This window comes from Myotis davidii, unplaced genomic scaffold (assembly GCF_000327345.1).
Source record: "Myotis davidii unplaced genomic scaffold, ASM32734v1 scaffold439, whole genome shotgun sequence".
Taxonomy (NCBI): Eukaryota; Metazoa; Chordata; class Mammalia; order Chiroptera; family Vespertilionidae; genus Myotis; species Myotis davidii.
In genome coordinates this window covers 46,445-52,609 of record NW_006289833.1, presented here as the reverse complement: position 1 = coordinate 52,609, position 6,165 = coordinate 46,445, and positions in this window count along the sequence as shown.

The window sequence follows — 6,165 nt, the reverse complement described above, 5'->3', positions numbered from 1 at the left end:
GGGGCGGGGAGTGGAGCAAGCGATCAGAGGGAGATGGGGGTCCCCTGCCCAGGCATGATTCCGGGGCCAGAGGCCTCAGGCCTGGGCGGGGGTCAGAGCCAGTGGTCGGAGGGAGATGGGGGTCCCCTGTCCAAGCCTGACACTTCTGGTGGAGGCGTCAGGCCTGGGCAAGGGGCTGATCAGGCAATCGGAGGGTGATGAGGCTCTACGCCTCTGGCTGAGGCATCAGGCCTGGGCAAGGGAGAGAGTCAGCAATCCGAGGGGTCTGGGGGTCCCCTGCCCAGGCCTGACGCCTGGGCCAGAGGCATCAGGCCTGGGCCAGGGGCCGATCAGATGATCAGAGGGTGATAGGGGTCTATGCCTCTGGCTGAGGCATCAGGCCTGGGCAAGGGGCAGAGCCAGCAATCAGAGGGGTCTGGGGGCCTGACGCATCAGGCCTGGGCTAGGGGCAGAACCAGTGATGGGGGGAAATGAGGGTCCCCTGCCCAGGCCTGACGCCTCTGCCAGAGGCGTCAGGCCTGGGCAAGGGGCCGATCCTGCGATTGGAGATTGATGGGGGTCAACGCCTGAGGGCTCCCAGTATGTGAGAGGGGGCAGGCTGGGCTGAGGGACACTCCCCCTCACCCCCACTCAGTGCACGAATTTCGTGCACCGGGCCCCTAGTCTATCTATATAAAAGGCTAAGTGTCCAGCTGACTGGCCGACTGGCCGGTAGGTATGACGTGCACTGACCACCAGGGGCAGACGCTCAATGCAGGAGCTGCTGAGTGACAGCAACTTTGCAGAGTGCCCTCTTGCACTCTGGGACCCCTCTGGGGATGTTGGACTGCCGGTTTTGGCCCCATCCCCACAGGCCAGGCCAAGGGATCTCACCTGCCAGAGGGACTCTGCTCACTCTGCAGATGCCCTTTGAGCCCCGGTGCTGCCCCAGGGGTGGCCAGCTGGGGTGGGACTGCAGCAAGTTGGCTCCAGGGTGTGTCCCCTCATAGGGATCAAGCCTATAAATGGGAGGCAAACTGTGACCTCTTGGTTCATAGGGCAATGTTCAACCATTGGCTGCCTCCTGCATGCCCCTTACTGGGGATTGAACCTGTAACCTGAGCATGTGCCCTAGACTGGAATTGAACCTGGGACCCTTCAGTCTGCAGGTGGATGCTCTATCCACTGAGCCAAACCAGCTACGGCTCAATGTCCTATAGTTTTCCAAGTATAGGACTTTTACCTCTGTTAAGTTTATTCGTAGGTATCATTTTTGTTGTTCTTGAAATGGTAAATGGGATTTTTTTTAGTTTCTCTGACAGTTCATTATTGCTGTATAAAATTGCCATCAAGCCCTAGCCAATTTGGCTCAGTGGATAGAGCGCTGGCCTGCAGACTAAAGGGTCCCAGGCTCAATTCTGGCCAAGGGCACATGCCTGGATTTCGGGCTTGATCCCCCGAGCCGCAAGGAGGGGGCGTGCAGGAGGCTGCCAATCAATGATTCTCTCTCATCATTGATGTTTCTCTCTCTCTCTCTTCTCTCTGAAGTCAATGAAAAAAAATATTAAAGAAAAAAGAATATGGTTCCCTAAATGTTAAAAAATAAAAATAAATAAAAATTAAAATGCCATCAATTTCTGGTCAGGAGGAGGAATAGCCCTGTGCAGGTGAAGGTGGGGTCAGGCTTGGGGCCTTTGGGGCCTATCACACCATTCTCAATGAGCATCATCTAATCTTGGCAACCCCAGCCATCCATGCAGAATTCCTCGCCTGTTTTCCATTCCAAGGACAGTTCTGATGTTTTCCTCCAAATCGTCAGTGTTCCTGACTGACAGGCCAGGGCCTGCACTCCTGAGGTGGGAACAGCAAATCCATCTTAGCCCATCCTCCCAGGAAATCCCCTCCCACGTTGGGGTTTTTACTCACGGGGCAGCATGATGGTGAGGCCCAGGAGGGCTGGCAGCAGGATGGAGCTCATGGTCGGGGCAGCTAGAATTCTCTTGCTCCTGCTCTTCCTCCAGGAAACAGAGCCCTTTTATATCTCTCTTCACCCAGGGCAGCCAGGAAAGGGTGGGGAGTGGAGGGTCTTGCTAAAGAAGGCCGGGGCCCACACTCTGAGTCTCACCAACTTTAAATGCTCAGCAACCTGAGTTCTTCTTCCTTCCTCTGACCCAGGAGTCAAGGCCTCTCTCCTCCTTCTAACCCAGTTGTGCAGGCTCCCAGACCCCCTACAGTTAAAAACTGAGGCATCCTGACGCCAGCCTCAATTGGTCTGGATCCCACAAGAACACTGTTTCAGGGTAGTTTGGGAAGGTAGTTTCCTCATTTCTCCTGGCAACCTGGCCTCCTTCTGGCCCCAGGTGGGGAAATTTCTCAACTTCCTGTGAGGACATTGTTTGATGGGTCTTGACTGGTCTCTATGGTTTATCTACCCTAACCTCTGCCCCTCCACAGATGCCTACTTCTCTTTTCTTTCTCTCTCCTCCTAATATTGTTTTTTTTTTTTTATAAAAAAATACCCTATTTCATGACCTTCCCTCATTCTCTCTCTCTCTCTCTCTCTCTCTTACTTATCTTTCGTCTTCCTCTGTTCTCTCCCCTCCTTCCATAACGCAGGCTTAGAGTCTCCAGTTCCTGCCACCCAGGAAGGGGCTGAGGTATGGCAGGTGGAATTAAACAGCTATGGAAGAGCTAGAATATTCTTTGACAAAGCAACGTTTTTCTGCTAGAAACAGATGGGAATAGTGGTGTACTATAAAACCAGCTTTTAGGAAAAACAGCATCAACAAATCCCATCTCATAATGTTGGCCGATTACTGTGGCACAAAGGCTCCCACCACGTCTGATTTTGAAGCCATGCACAGTTTGACAATCAGCTTGCCAAATCCCTAAATATTTAATAATCAGGTTTGCAGGTGTCTACAAATCAGCTCTAGCCCACTGCGTTGGAGGGAGAGGGAAAGGGTATGGGGCATCCTTCAGTAACTGCAGAGGTTGCAAAGTTTGAAAAGAAAGGCTGAGAACAATAGTTGAGGAGAAAGAGAAATGAATGTATAATTAATTCATAATGGTCTGCTTATTTTTGACATTTTTATTCATTTCAATTTTCTTTGTTTGCAAGTTTCAAATTTGCCACACAGGCACAGAGGTGTTTCTCTTCTCTGCTACTGTGTCTGCACCACTAACTCTGCATATTGTGGGTGCTCAGTAGATGTTTTCGATTGAGTGAATGAATGAATGAATGAATGAATGGAGAGGAGGGAATGAGCAACAGAGCATGGCCTCAAGCAGTGTCCCTAGAGGAAGAGGGAAAAGAAGGTGGGCAAAGAGGCACATAGGGTCACAGGTCATCCATTAAATGTCTTGTTTTAGTAAACAAATATTTACTGAGGCTGACCTTTGTGCCAGAACTTTGTCCTGGTTGCTTGGGATACAGAAAGTCTACCGTACTTTTCTATGAATAAGACGCTATTTTTTTGAAGGGCGTCTAATACACGGAAGTCAGCCGAGGAGGGAGCCACACAGGGGCGCAGGTGCATAGCTGCCCATGCCTTGTCGAACAGTCTTCCTCCAGTCACGAGCCTTATTGTTACTGACATCAGCTGATGCCGTAATTGGAGGTGGAGCTGGAGAGTGTGCAGATGCAACAGGGACCAGAGCGTTCTGAGCCCATAAAGATGTCAAAAAATAAAAAGATAAATATTGTAAGCAATTATTATGCTCTGCTAAATTCAAACTGAATGTAATCAGCAATGCAAAAAAGCATGGAAATAGAGCTGCACCTAGTCAATTTGGACCTCTTCCCTCTGAGTGTATGATCAGACAGTGGAACAACTCCTTAAGATGCCAAAAAAGAAGAAGGCCTTAAGAGGAAAACCAGCAAAATGTTTAAAATATTGATTTCTTAATTTTGGGTTTGAAAAGTGGGGAATGTCTTATACATGGGGATGTCTTATACCTCCAAAAATATGGCAATGAGAATGAGGACCTTGGTTTTGTTGAGCTCGCAGCCTAATGAGAGAGACAGACATTGAGCATATACATGAGCACACAAAAAATCTCAGATATGACTGAGTGTCAGGCCCGTGATCCGAAAGTAAGTGACTGAACTGGGATCAGAGAGGGCCTTCCTGAGGAGGTGACCTTTGAGCTGAGAGCAGAGTGAAAAGAAAGAGCCTGCCATGCAAAGACAGGTGGGAAGAGTATTGCAGGCAGAGCGGAAAGCAGGAGTAAGGGCCCTGAGGTGGGATCAAGCTTGGCTTATGTGAGCATTAGAAAGAAAGCAGGGCTAGACTGTAGTGGCTAAGAGGGAGAGTGATAAAGAGAGGAGTGGAAAGGCTGTCAGAGGCCCAGCCAGGTAGACTAAGTCTGGAGATTAAAGCAACCAACCTGGGAGCCTGGCATCTTTCCAATGACAAATGCCAAGATTGGGTTCGGGGCTGTTTAGCAAAAAGCCTGACAGTCCTTGGTGTAAAATTATGTTAGCTACCTGGCCTGATTCTGTTGCTCCCTAATTGTAGAACCTCAGGTCAATGACTTCCTCTCTGTGAACTTCACCCTACTTCTCTGTAAGGCAGGTGTAATGATTATCTGCATATCATGGATGGCGGTGAGGATTATATATAACCCAAAGTGGATTCTCAACAAATAATAAAAATAGTTAATGTTCTGAGCCCTTATTCGGTCCAAGCCTTAGTCCAAGCACTTTGTATGTTTCAACTCATTGATTTATGACCACAACTACGAGGGGGATCCTGTTAATTGCGCAGTTTTATAGGTAAAGAAACTGAGTCTCAGAAAATTAAAATAACTTGCTCAGGGTCATACAGTGTGGCAGAGATAACTGCCCACCAAACATCCATGATCCTTTCAGGGTGTAGAGCTCTTACTAAGTGGTGACTGCCCAGGTAGGGACTACACTTCCCAGCCACCCTAGTCTGTATGTGGACTATGTGACTGGTTCCACCAATGGAATGTGGGCAGAAATGAATGGTGTCACTTTGAGCCTGAGTGATTACGAAGCAAGAGTGCATTTCTCTCCCCCGCTTCTCCCCTGCCCCAATCCCCGTGGCCATCAAGGGTGACCTTGGAGCCACACATAGAAGATGGCACAGCCTCCATTGGCCTCAGTGCCTGAAAGTGTGACTAAAGCGGAGCACACCTCCCTCCCCGCAAATTCTCTACCAAGTCAACAAGCTGCAAGTGGAGATATCTATTATGCTAAACCACAGAAGTTTAACTTGGTGATGTGTTTGCTGTAGTGACTAGAATGTCTAATACATCACACACAGCTAGAAAGTGCTTTCCTTGGGATGGAGGTCCTAGAAGCAGAACCTGAGACAGGACTTTTCAAGCCCTTTCCTGAAAGAGCATTCTCAAGAGAAGGGGCAGTGAGGGAAGCAGGTAGGGGAGAGCAGAGAGTCTAAAGGAGGGGTCTAAGCTGGAATCACACCTCAGTTCAATCCCACACATTGCACCACAGAGTTGGACCCGCTCTGAAACAGCGCCACCCTTTTGCACCTCCAATCCAGTCAGCCATTGGCCAAGGTCCACCCCTGAGTGAGGGAGTGGAAGGTGTGTAGTTAGTGGCTCCCACTGGTTGAGGGAAATTCTCCAGAGAAGGGGCAGCTTTGAGATGTTGTTAGCCTACACCAGCTGGCCACGGGCATTGGGGCAGGACATAGCACATGCACTTCAAAGCTGGGGACAGATTTAACTCCCGGGGCCAGCACCTGACCACTACCTCTGCATGGGGTTCTTCTGTGAATTTCTAGGAATACAAACTTCATAACAGAACAGAAAGAGTAACAGTGATAAACACTATTTTACATGATCAATGCTACAGGGTGTCATAGTTAAGAACCCAGAGGCATTCGCCCAACACTGCCAGGACTGGTTTCTTTCTGTTCTCTCATTTGTTTTCTTTTCTCTCTCTCTCTCTCTTTTTTCATTTCTTTTCATTGAGGGCGACAAAGGCAGCAATTCCTCATTCCTCTGTGGAAGAGGATCCAGACACTGACAGAAGGAAAGAAGCTTTCTGAGGCCTCCATGTCAGGCTGTGGCCGAGGGAGAGCCAGTTCTGGGGACCTCAGTCCACAGATTGGCTGACTCATTCTGCATTTTTCTCCTTGACTGGCCACTGGGATCACCAGGTACAAGAAGCCTGTGTCATGCCAGAATCTGCTC